Genomic DNA, 13,976 nt, shown 5'->3' with positions numbered 1-13,976 from the left:
TGCTGTCTGCCGGGTTATTTTGATCGGCCATGTTTGTATTGACCTGTAGTTTTGAAATTGGAGATAATTGCATCATAACTGAACTATACTTACTGTAATTTCCCATGTATGGTGGGCACCCCGGAAGTTGCCTTCAAAATTCTGGAAAACCATTCTGCCCATGTATAACACATTTTTTAACTGCATGATTTTGCCTCTACCCATATGAATTAAGTCATTTGTTTTTTACAAAAAATATTCTGAAGTTAAGCACTTTATTTTAACGTGTAATACTTTGTTCTATTTGAGCGCTCTTATTTTGAAATTCACAGCCCTAATTGTATTTATTAAATTAGAAAACCCATGTTTTGGTCATGTTTGATAACCCATGCTGAATTTGGAAGATGGGTACAGATCTTTAAAAAAAAAAAAAATGAAGGACCAAGTGAAACACTTATTTTCATGGGATTCAAATTAAACGGCCAAGCATTTTAGAAAAACATTATCATTAAACAAAACGTAACTATAAAGAAATTAATGAAACTTCTTGCTCAGTCATCAGCCATCCATCCATTTTCTTAGCCGCTTATCCTCACGAGGGTCGCAGGGAGTGCTGGACCCTATCGCTGCTGTCATCGGGCAGGAGACAGGGTACACCCTGAACTGGTTGCCAGCCAATCACAGTGCACATTAAGACAAACAGCCGCACTCACAATCACACCTCGGGGCAATTTAGAGTGTCCAATTATTGTTGCGTGTTTTTGGGATGTGGGAGGAAACCCACACAGGCATGGGAAGAACATGCAAACTCCACACAGGCGGGTCCGGGATTAAACCCGGTCCTCAGAACTGAGACCAACACGTTCCAGCTGATATATATATATATATATATATATATATATATATATATATATATATATATATATATCTTACAGAAGGGTGATGTTTTGGAGCAATGGCCTGGTCACTCAAACAGCTATTAGAGAAAGAAAACAAGATTTTAATGTGATGAAATTAAATACACTGTCACAAAATGTCAGTATGTCCTGACAGTAGTTAACAGGTCAGATGATCTGGTGTGTCTGCTTGGATTTCCAAATCTGAGTGGAGAAAAAAACAAACAAAAAACAAATCAAAGACACAAGGTTTGACTGACAGGGTGCCATTCATTTCTTGTACATTCACAGAAGGAGTGCCCCTGTGGCAAAAGCATGTTATTTGTACTGTAATTTCCAGCCTACAAGACGCAACTTTTTTCACACGCTTTCAACCCAGCAGTTTATGCGGTGATGCGGCGCTACCGTTAACGCGGCGCTACCGTTAGCGCACTTGGTTATAAGCCTCGGTGCACAGATTTAAGCGCTAGCGCCGCGCTAATGCTTCAACTCTTTCCGTGTACCGAGGCTTATAAACAGGTGCGCTCTGTAGGCCAGGAATTAGTGTTATAGTGTTAAGAACTCTAAATGTTATCGGGTTGAAGTTTCATTTTTTTCCTAGTCCACTCAGTGTGAGTGCATGAGAGACTGTTGACGCCTCATCAGTGATGCCTTTTGTCTATGACTGGTTGTTTTTCCTCAAATATGGTAGTCTGCTAGAGGCACAAGATGCGGCCGAATGAATCAGAATTTTGTCACACATTTTACTCATGTAGTCCTATAAAGTCATACTCACAGTTTGAATAAATCAGACAAAAAGTGTTTTTATTTTGTTTAAATTGCATACCTCCCCTTTACCTTGGACATTGTTGGAGTTGAGCTGCTTGTGTCAAGGTATTGTGGTGAGGTTGACAATATGGAGGACGAGTATGATGTTGAGAATTAATATAGCTTCAACTAAATGCAATATATTTTATATATAATGTTACCATGAAATCTGATTCGTAAACATTTGTAAACCTTGGCATATTATTTCTTGAGTATCACTTATTATACAACGCTCTTAAGCTGCTTTGGTGGAATATTTCCAACTTGTAACATCATGGTCTTTATTTGTGTGACGAGCACAAATCCGGCGCTCCGCTTGGTGTAACCCTTCAACGAGATGGGTTAGGCAGGGTGTTTATAATTTTTTAGACAGCCATAGTCAGGGTATTAAAAAAAAAAATAATAAATTTCTGCACAAGAAACAAGTTTCTTTTATTCCCCCATGTCCCTTTAGGGGCTCCATATGGGAATGAACATAGCTGACTTTTTTTTTTTTTTTTTTGCCCCCAATCAAAGCAGCTTCATCCATTCATTCCCTCAAGAGCTGCAATGTCTCACATGGGGAAATCGGCGAGGGACAGGAAGAGATCCGTGCGTGAGTGGAACTTTGTTACTTGGCGGGTGTGATTAAATTCCGGATGAGCTGGTGATCACAACATGTCTGAAGGGTCTGGTTCAAATCCTGGACCAAACGGTCTGCTGTTGAACCACCCACTTGTGCCTTGCATGACAGTCCCTCGCAAAAAATAAATAAATAAAATAAAATAAATAACCCAAAAAAAACCAGAGAGAAAAAAAACGGTGAGGATTTAAATATGTCTATGGATCTCATGCATCTATCCAACAATAGTAATAACAATAATACATTGATGGAATTTATTTTGACAATGATTAAGAGATTTGGATTTACACTCCTGAAATAAATTCACCACCACCCATATATGAGAACTTCATCCGCTGTCTGTCACCGAAATCACGCTAGGTCCCCTGTGCCACTTGACTGATAGACTTTCTGATGCCGAAATCTCACTCAGCGAAGCAGATCTCCCAAGGCGCCTGCGTGCCCAGCTTGGTGCAGCAAGACCCAAATTCAAGATCCGCCACCGTTTGCGCACAAGCGCATGTTGCGGCAGTCTACATAAACAGAATGCCAGTTATGTCGATTTTGTTGACTAGTTTGTCTGTATCAGTGTATGGATGAACGTACCAATCAGTTGTGGTTCTGTCATCGCCTTTAACAATAGTGTTTTCATAGAACTCTTTCCTTATTGACCTCTGCAATATCGACATTTGTTCTTTGTTTAACGCTCCATTTCTTATCGTTAAGATCTTGAAACGTGATTTTTTTTTCCACCCACACTGTTTATCTTCTCCAGCATCCTGTTGTTGGTGACAACAATTTAAAAGTTTCCAGCAGATCTTCTCTAGTTTGAAGGCATCCCACTGGGAAGGAAATAGTCTCATTCCAATGGTTTCTAATGCCTCTTTGTCCGATCAGATATCAACTCAAGATAGTAGTGTTAACGTTTATTGCATTATTTGAACAAATGTGACCATGTTTGCTTCATTTAGTTCATACCCCTGACCACAAGCCTACTGACAGTTTCCCATTCAACCAAGGATTTCTCCAAAATTGGCACACCCGAGTCAATAACATGGCACATTGTAAAAACATTATAAAGTGTGTGTTGTGTGTTTGTAAAATGGTTTGGTGTGATATTTTAAATACTTGAGCAATTGACATCAGCAAATGTTTGCATTTTTGTTTTGTGACATTTTCCAGGCTTATGCCTCAGCCTCTTTCAAACGTTGTTTGAGAAGTTACTCCTTTTAGTCTTCTTTTTAGTGAGTAAAATGCTTGCGCAAGTCTTGGGATTGACTTGGGTTCAAATGCTTGGTGAGGTCAGTTGTTCACAGGCATGACTCAGTTACTACAAGCAAAGGAATTGCAAATAAATTCAATCTTTGCATCACAACTCTAGAAGGGCATTATTACACTTGTTTTCAAGGGCTTATGGAATGCAAGCTGGGCATTATTCTTGACTCACAAATAAGATGCCTGGAGTGAGGGGATTTATGTTTTGGTTTTTTTTTCGCTATGGGTCATTACGAAGTCATTGTGCAGTCAACTCAACCTCTGTTAGCAGAGTTGTGATAAAGGAACAGTTGTCATGACCTGCCAGAATTCACAGATCATTACCACACAGCTTCTGCTCACATAAGCACCTGTCAATCATCCGTCTGCTTGACGAAGGTGAAAGTGGAGCTGGGAAGGGAGGACCAAGACTGAAGCAACTCTTATTGTATTTTTATCTCAAAATACATGAATGATCTGCATTTATCTCCTAATCACTTAATCAATCAGATTAATCGTAAAGGAGGAAATAAACATCTTCCGCAGTTGGAAAAATTATACTTGGTGTGTTTTGAAAAAACGTCATAGATCCTTTATTAAGACACCCAGCAAGAAAGAATTGTATGCCCACTTGATTTGTAATGCATTTCATGCAAATTAGTTACTACCCAACCGCTCCTCTGCACCATGGATTTAATGGGCTTTAGTTACCATGACAATCACCGGTTGAGCAAGGGTGTTGCAACCAGGCGGGTGGCTACTTGCTCTGCAGAAGCCCAGAATCTAAAAAGAAATGCAAGCTCCATAAAGACAGACATTTTCACTTGTGGAGGCAGGAAGTTATCAGCAAGTTGCCTATCTAAACATCATTTACTGTGGAGATCTGTGCCTGTGGCACATGAACATATTGGCGAAGACGTATACTCCCTGCCCCCGTATCAGCAGCAAAGACAAAAAACAATCCCCACCAGCCACACAACAAAATTGGTCCCATATTCCCATTTCAAGTCACTCATTTACATTGTCAGTACTGAATGTTAAGAGTAGTCTTACATGCATTTCGTACTCTGCAAATAGGTGTATTCAACTTTTTTTTTCTTTCTGCTGAATGTTAGTTTTACTTGTGCAGAGGTGAAACTCAAACTCAGACTTTGGAGCATCATCTGCTTAACACAATGTCCTGACATTTCTTTCCAGATTGTCTCGTTTCATTGTAAGATTTACCATGTTGGAGCGTTTTTGCCACTTGGTAGATGGATGACTGTTTAGAAAGCAGGAATGTTGTTCACCAGCCACGATTGGCAACAACAGCAACAACCCCATTGCTAGCTCCCTGAGGGGACACACCCACCAGAGCTATAATAGGGAGATTTCACACATAAAGAGAAAAGAATGGATCTGAAGCTTTTTGAATTAAAGGCAAAGCATCTTAAAAAAAAAAAAGAGTCCAGTTGCCTCAATTTCAACTTTTCAGATTACCGTGACCTGGATGATTGAGAATCTTCACAGACTCCAGCATGTCACATTGATAACCAAGACTGTGAGGCTGAATTTACCCCCACCTGTTGCTTGGTTGAAAGCTTGGAAATGTGAAAATCAAGCTAGATCTTGGCCACCCCTGCTGTAGATATAATGACTCAAATACCTCAAACATCTTTCTAATCAGGCATAATGTAGACATCATATCAAGCGTTGTGTCCAGCCATTCCTGTTTCAATTATTTTAATCAGCCCCATACCAAAAAAAATAAACAAACATTATTAGAAGTCCATGATCTATCAGAGGCTAATCTATATGATTAGGTTGCAGTGCTGTGGGTCCTCCCCCCTCACTCGACAGCTATTGCGACACAGCTGGAATCGTGCCACATCATTTGGTTTGTAAATGAACTACATATTGAATATCATTTAGATGCCGCATACACGGGAATATCTGAATTGTTTGTTGATATGCTGCAAAGGACTAGTTAAGTCCTGCATTATAATTCATCAGGGAATATGCGGGTTTGGGCACTTTTACTACGTTCAATGTTGATTTTATTTTAAGACACTTAGAAATAGTCTCCTGAGAACAGAGGAAGCAATTTGTTAATACAACATTGATAAACCATTAAGTATAAATTCAAGATGTTGACCTTGTTCCAAAAGCATGTTCTCATATACAGTACTTATTATTCATTATTCATTTTCAGCCATGCTACCACCACTACCAAAATCCCCTTGGAGTATTTTCTATATCCAGTCCAGATTCTGCCTACTCTGTATTGTTGGCAGATAAATGCTACAGCAGTTCTGAAATATATTTATTATGAATCAATTATTAAATTGTTAAACTTTATGCTGGCAGAATGGGAAAAAGTTAAATGCGGAAGTGAAGCGCCCACCTGACAGTCAATGAGGTGCATGTCAAGTTGTGCAAGTAGGTGATTGCGCTGTGTTCTATCTTTCCATCCTTGACAATGTTCATATACAATGTTTTTAAATGAAGTATTCTTGTAGTGACAAATAACATACAGTACATGCGTACATGTTTTCTCTGACATAAACAAATAAGAAACAGTTACGCCAGCAACGGTGGGGTATCATCAATATGTCAGATGAATGATTTTATTCCAAAAAACAGTGCCCGATCACCACTATTCCGTCTCTGTGAAATAATCAAGAACAGCTTAATATAGGGGTTTGTCATTACAGTAGATAACTATGAATAGCAACCACAGAGAGAGATCTAAAGAGGAGCTTTTGTCAAACTCTTCAGAGGTCTTGTTTTGACAAGTATATGACTTTGACCTTGAACTGATCATTATGGCTTCCTCTATCAGTTATAAAGCAAAAAAGAGTTTTGTTCTTGCAATAAGGCTTAGTTAGGACAGTAACAGTCTTAGTTGGTGTGGGAAAAAGAAAAATATTTATGCTCTAACTTAATGGCACACAACAAACCATAAATGGTATAATTCTTCTGGAATGCAAAGCGACAGTCGTTAGGATGGCTGGCAGAGAGTCAACAAACACAACAAAACTCTAACGCCTTCATTAATATTCCATTCAGTTATATAGAGGGAGTGGAGCTGCCTCGCGGCAGAAGGTGGTCGTGTTTTTGTGTTACGTGTTGGAAGGAGAGTTATTACACGGAAACATGAATGATGGCCCCACTGGACCGGTTTCCAAACAGTATATTGCCCTAATCTCCTCACATATGACGGCTCGTATACGCTGAATTCAGACACGTTTTGTCCTGAAAGTCTCGAACAAAACCTGGCACTCATTCATTCGTTTGCTGAGCCACTTATCGTTGTAAGGGTCGTGGTGATGCTGGCGCCTATCTCAGCTGTCATCGGGCAGGAGGCGGGGTGCAACCTGAATTGGTTGCCAGCCAATCATAGGGCACATCGAGAAAGACAACAGTCGGGCTCGCAATCAGACCTAAGGCCAATTTAGAGTCTCCAATTAATGCATTTTTGGGGGGTGTGGGAGGAAACCAGAATTCCCGCAGACAACCCACACAGGCACAGGGAGAACATGAGAACTCCACACAAGCAGGGTCGGGGTTTGAACCCCAGTCCTCAGAACTGTTAGGCCAACGGTCTAACCAGTTACTCCACTGTGCCGCCAAAACCTGGCAATCTTGAATGAAAATGAAGCTCTTGAAAAGTGTTCTTTGACACCAGAATGAGCATGATCTCCGTCACATTCGTCAGACAGAAATGGTTTACGCTCCGTTCCTGTTTGACCCAAATATGAACTAGTTCATGAACTTTTGTTCATTGAATTCATTCAGGTACACTGGATCACATGTACTTTTGAGACTTAATGTTAGATATCCTGTCACATCAAACAACCATGCATGTAGATTCCCCATCAGGCTGGCAGCTAATCTCAGGGCATATAAACACGTAACCATACCCACAATCAACCTATGGGTGGAAGTTTTGAATTCATCTAACATGACAAAGTGAAAGTGGATCTGAGCTGAGATACAAATCTAAAACCTTTGACTATGAGGCATATTGGTTAGGCACAACGTTCACTGTGCCACTAGTTGGATGCACTTGGAAATGGAGTAAATGGGAAACTCTAAATTGCCCTCAGGTGCGATTGTGAGTGCGACTGTTGTTTGTCTCTATGTGTCCTGTGATTGGCAACCTGTTCTGGGTGTACCCCGCCTCCTGCCCTTGTTAGGATAAGTGGTTCAGAAAAAAAAAAAAAGATGTAAAATGGAATGCATAAAGATGTATTGCACAAGATGTTAAAATCAGCGTACCTTCACATATTGATTAATTGCAGGGCTTGAGGAAAAATGAGAGTTCGGGGTGCTGATGAAAATTGTTCCTCCGTACTAAATGAAGACCCCGTACGTCAGCAGCCTCTTGATGGATGAGCAATAGACGGCCAGCAGCAACTTTTTGTCCAGGTTGTGAGGCTTTGTAGACCCTGCCACACCTCCCGATTTCTGTTGCTGGCAAGATGGGACTCAATCCTCCTCTTGAAGTCAGTTTTGGTATTTTTGATACCTTTTTTCAGTTCAGCTTGAGCCGTGATGTAAAGAGCTTCCACCTGACCTTAAGGCAGTGTCACAGTGCCTTGAGAAGTGAGTAGAACTGGCTGGTCATGCAGGGTTTCTGGTTTGGAAAAACCCTGATGCTTTTCTTCACACACAGTTTCCATACAAAACCTGATGTAGTTTAGTACAGCCCCTGTGTACGTGTCCAGGTATTGGTCTTCAAATAGATCCTAGTCTGTGTGTTGGAGTGATTCCTCAAGTTGACTGAGTTCAGTCTCTGACCAGGTTGTTACAGTCTTCGTGATGGGCCTGGATCTGGATCTGAGGGCAGTGTATGAAGGAGATGAGCAGGAGGGAGATGTGGTCTGATTCCCCAATGTAGAGGAAAGCTGTGGTACTGTAGCGGTGTTTAATTTTGGAGTACACATGGTATAGTGTTTCCACTTCTTGTTAGACATTTGACACGCTGGTGGAACTTTGGGAGTACAGTCTTTAGATTAGTCTTGTTAAAGTCTCCACCCATCATGTGAGCACCTTCGGGGCGGGGCAGCTGCTGTTGATAAATGACGTTCAGTAGAAGAGAGAGTACGGTGTTCATTATCATTAGCATCTGGTTGGATGTAAACTGCCATGATGGTGGGATCATGGTTAGCCTCCTCGGAACATAAACGGGCCAGCATTTAACTGACATGTACTCAATGTCAGGTGAACATTGGGTCTCAGTAATCACGCTGTTGTTGCACCAATCATCATGCATGTATACACACAGCCCCCCACCTCTGCTTTTACAGGAGTCCCCAGTCCAATCCCAAGCGGTGTGGAGCGCAGCCTGCCAGCGGCACACTACCATCAGAAGCCAGGTCTCTGTTATGATAAGGACGCAGCAGCGTTTATCTGTAGCTTGTAATTCCAGATCATCCATTTTGTTGGTGATCAATCTGCCGTTGGTGAGGTACAGCCTTGGAAGAGGTGGCCTGTGTGGATTGTTTTTTAGCCTTAGGAGCAGGCCTTGCCGATGGCCGCGCTTTTGGCCAATGGCCCAGTCCCGACAACAATCCACAGCGAATCCGGGGGTCTCAATAGATCGTCTGGAATGTCATTTTTGCATTCAGTTTGAGGCTACATCTGTGTACATTGCCCTAAAGTGCAAATAATGACGACCAAAAAAACACAGCATAAGTTCACAGAAGACAAGATTGCAGAATGTTTTTACTGGTGTTGTTTGACAAGCCTTGACCAAGTGCAACTGAGGGCAACTTGTGTTTTCCCACCCCGCATGCTGTATTTTTCACAAGTCACGCTGACTTTACTCTTCCAGAAGACAAAAAGCAGGGGGTCAGCTTGAAGCGTGCATTTGTTTTTTGCCGTGCGTGCATGTGCTGGGTGTGTGCGCAGAAGCGTAGACATCAATGAGACTGAATGTCAGGCATTTTGGATGTCTTCCAAGCTGAGAGAATAAGGTTCCACTGCTCCTTCCCTCTCGAGTCTGGTTGACATTTGAGTTGCATATGCTGGTGACCAGTAGGTGCTACTACAATTACAGCCAAGGTCAAGGTACTGCAGTATAGTTTTCCTTTACGTCAATTGTTCAGTGATCGCTTGTAGAACTATTCCCTAAATACATGCCATTCAAAAACTTACACTGATTTGATTTGAACTGTGGCATTATTTTTAGCCCACAGCATAATACATTATAGTGAGGCCACATCTAAGCCAATGGTATGCATTTCAATATTGCTCTGTTTTTCTGTTAGCCTTCTACACTGTATATGCAAGGTGGAATGTTTATTGATGGGCTGTCAGTCAATGTGAAGCGATGCCCCTGCGTGAGCCCCGACAGTAAACACACGCCACCTAGGCACACACTTGCAAAGAAGCACAGGCTAACAGAAAGACTTACTAAAGATTTGAAGGTCATTTGACTCTTGCATGTGGTCATCAGCTGGTGCTGTTTGGTGGGCATGTGCTATTTCATCTATTAATCCTGCTAGAACCACACACACTATCCTACTTTAGCTCTGACTTTATTTATCCCAAAGTGTCTCTCATTTTCTTCCTCTTACATTCATTCTCATTCCACTCACAAATCCCTTGTTAGAGCTTGCCATGGCTGATCACACCTGCTGCCAGTCACATTTGGTTATCATACAACGTAATTCCACAAGCACCCATCCAGAAATATTACCGTCAATGCAATTTAATCCTGAATGCCAAAAACATTCATCCATCCATTTTCTATACTGCTTATCCTGATTAAGGTTGCAGGTGTGCTAGAGCCTATCATGACTTATTTTTGTCAAGATGCAGGGTACACTGTGGACAAGTCACCAGGGCAGGAGGCCGGGTAGACCCTGAACTGATTGCCAGCCAAACACAGGGCACATGGAGACAGACAACAGTCACACTCACAATCACACCTAGGGGCAGTTTAGAGTGTCCAATTAATGTGTGTTTTTTTCCCCTTTGGAGCAGGTGGAGTAACAGTTAGAAAGGTGGAGGCATGCACAGGAAAGGAGATGAATGAAGATCAGTCAAAGAATATACGTGCATGCACTAAATTAGAGGGTTGGAGTGGGAAGAGTGAGGCTACATGGATAAGAGATAGCCAAGGTGGAGAACTTCAAATACTTGGGGTCAAGAGTCCAGAGCAATGGAGAGTGTGGTAAGGAAGCGGGTAAATAGGTTGGAGCAGGTGGAGGAAAATGTCAGGTGTGTTATGTGACAGAAGAATGTCTGCTAGGATGAAGGGCAAAGTTTCTAAGACCATGTTGATGCCGGCGATGATGTATGGATTTGAGACAGTGGTTCTGAAGAGACAACAGGAAGCAGTGCTGGAGGTGGCAGAAATTAAAATGTTGAGGTTCTTTCTGGGAGTGAGCAGATTGGATAGCTTTAGGAATGAGCTCATTAGAGGAACAGCCAAAGTTGGATGTTTTGGAGATAAGGTTAGAGAGTGCAGACTTAGATGGTTTGGACAGGCGAGAGAGTGAGTATACTGGTCGAAGGATGCTGAGGATGGAGCTGCCAGGCAAAAGAGCGAAAGGAAGACCAAAGAAAAGGTTGATGGATGTTGTGAGGGAGGACATGGGGACAATGAGTGTTAGAGAGGAGGATGCACGAGATAGGTGCACATGGAAAAAGATGACGCACTGTGGGGACCCCAAATGGGACAAGCCAAAAGAAAATGAAAAGACACAAACCCAAAATCCAAAGAAGTTGCGATGTTGTGTAAAAAAATAAAAATACCATACAATTATGTGCAGATCTTTTTCAATGAATATTAAGTTGAATAAACTGCAATGACCAAATAATTAATGTTCAAAGGGATGAACATTGTTTTTTGTAACTTTTTATTCATTTTTAATTTCATTCCTGCAACACATTCCGAAACGCTGGGATTATTGCAACAAAAGACTCGGAAAGTTGAGGAAAGCTCAAAAAACACCTGTTAGGAACGTTCCACTAGTGACCCGATTAAAAGGAAACACATAAGTGTTGTGGGTGGACATCCCTGAAAGGTTACATTGGTCACAAACAAGAGTGGGGTGAGGTTCACCACTTTGTGAACAATGGCATGAGAAAATACTCCAACAGTTTACAAGCATTTCTAAATGTACAGTTCAGTTCCATCCCTCCTCGACCTGCGCTCTTTTGAACGAAACGCTTGTGAATGAAACAACACTACAGTGAACCACAACATGGCTGCCTGTTGAATCATACGTAGCGTAACTGTAAAAACAAAAAAAATGCTGGACCGACAGTAAATGGCGCAATCGTGAGAAAGAGAACATCACTCAGCGAAAAGAATTTGGGTTCTGTCTGGGAAAAAATTCCATGTCCTTCTGTTACAGATGGTGCTGCATGCTGACAGTTTAGCTCCTATTTTTGAAGGGCAGTTAGCAGCATGCAAGCAGACAGATGGAGACGAGGATAGGGTAAGATCTGGGGTGAATCCATCAGCGTCTCCCCGTGTGGGCCGTGACAGCATGGCAGACAGCAAGAGATAGATGCCTTGAGGTGCCCTCAGCGTGGACTAGACCAGCTGTTCACTCCTTCTTTTGTTCGACTCAACTGGTCACGCTGATACAGGACTACATAGATCTCACACACCTTTTTCCTAGCTCAACACTGCAAATAATGCAAGGAGAGGAGTCAGAGAAACAGATGGACTGAGTAGACAAAATCAATCGGTTGTTAAAAATGTTTGTGTGGAACACTGGTTACAGAGGAAGGGAGAGGCAGAGGGAGGAAGTCAAATTCTGAAGAGCTGCAAACCAATATCCGTCACAGGGGCATTAATGATATTCTCTATTCATTAGAGTACACCCTGAGGACCTCAGTTTTAAGACACATCCCAATTAGGGCCTGCAGTGAGCTAATGCTTCTGGCCCGGGTCGAGGAGCAATAAGACAAATTGGGAAACCTTGCTGGTTGCATTAGTGACTTCATCATGACTCCTTTTAGGGGAATCAGGACAGAGCAGATGGAAGACAAGACACCCAAGGAAACGCGGGGCAAGCCACCAATTGCTACATGGTACGATGTAGCAGGAACAGTGGAATCACATTCTGTTAAGGGAAAAAGAAAAGTGCCTGGAAATTTTCACAAACCTTTTACAAGATCCACCCACTATCACAGTGGGCATCTCCCAACCCAAAGCTTCTGGGTTCAATCCAGAACCCCTGTGACAATGTTCAAGTGTCATTGAGCAAGCGATTGAACCCACAGTTGTTCCAAGTGCTGTGTCATCAGTAGATGAATGAGGTCAATGTATACCAGACCTTTTAAAATATTTTCCAAACTTAGAAATGCAGAGTGTGACCTTTTTCAAGATTTCTAGTGAGGTCTAGAAAGTCCAGTCACAAGCAAATCCAGATGCCTGCTCCGCCATGTTTGAATGTTTTCAAAGTCAATTTTACCAGGGATGACTAGCGAACTCATGCAGACATGCTAAGCACTTGTTCACCTTGCTGCAGGGAAGGTTGGATGCATGAATAGATGGATGGACAGATACATACTGTAGAAACACCGACAATATTATGTGAGGGTGACATCAAACCAGAAACCTTTTTTAATCCTGGTGACAATTTCACCAATTGCTATTGTTAACACAGTATGTGAATAAAGAAAGCAGTCTGTGACAGGATAGTGAAATATTCACTGGGGATGTAGGGATATGCTAGCTCCTCCATTTCCTCACCATCAGATAGGATGAAAAGTCTTCACCCATTTTCTAATCACTTTCAAACCATCCATTTTTGGGGAGCCTACACAAAGTCTACATTGAGCAGCCTGTGTCACTTGTCTGTTGGCCATAAAAAACAACAACAACAAAACTGTTATGGTCCATTATGAGGGTTTATTTCAGTTGTGCCACTGTTTAACTTCCGAAAAGGTTGCTCGACCCACTAGTTGAAAGCGGGCAAGGCCTCAAAGATACAATAAGCCTTTCCCTCCAGAAGTGGTCAAGCTGGTGCTGTGGATGTGAATCCTTTCAATAGGAAACTTTTTAATTGGGCTCTTTTCATATAAATGTACCCCATGTGAATAGTACATGCGTTATTGGCTATATCAAGTACAGTCGACGTATGAATATTCACAGATCAGCAATTGCAGCTTTACCCATTTGCAAAGGAACTGATGCCCGATAACTGTAAAATAAATAAATAAGGCCTACTCAAAATGTGCTTCGATGTGGCAAAAAAAAAAAAATGTTTTTTTTTTTGCCACAAAACCAAAAAAAAAAATGTTTTTTTTTTTTTTGGTTTTTTTTTGCCAAAATACAATTTCCAGTCAGTCTCTGTCTATATGTACTTTAGGAGAACACTTCCAAGGTATCAGGGTCACTTCACAGTTCCTGGTGGGAAGTTGGCCTCAAACAGCCTGCGTGAACACACTGCATAACTGCATCGGTAGATGAAAGGATCTGCACTTAACTT

The sequence above is a fragment of the Syngnathoides biaculeatus genome, chromosome 11 (genome assembly GCF_019802595.1).
Source record: "Syngnathoides biaculeatus isolate LvHL_M chromosome 11, ASM1980259v1, whole genome shotgun sequence".
Classification (NCBI taxonomy): Eukaryota; Metazoa; Chordata; class Actinopteri; order Syngnathiformes; family Syngnathidae; genus Syngnathoides; species Syngnathoides biaculeatus.
Note: the sequence above shows the minus strand (reverse complement) of the source record.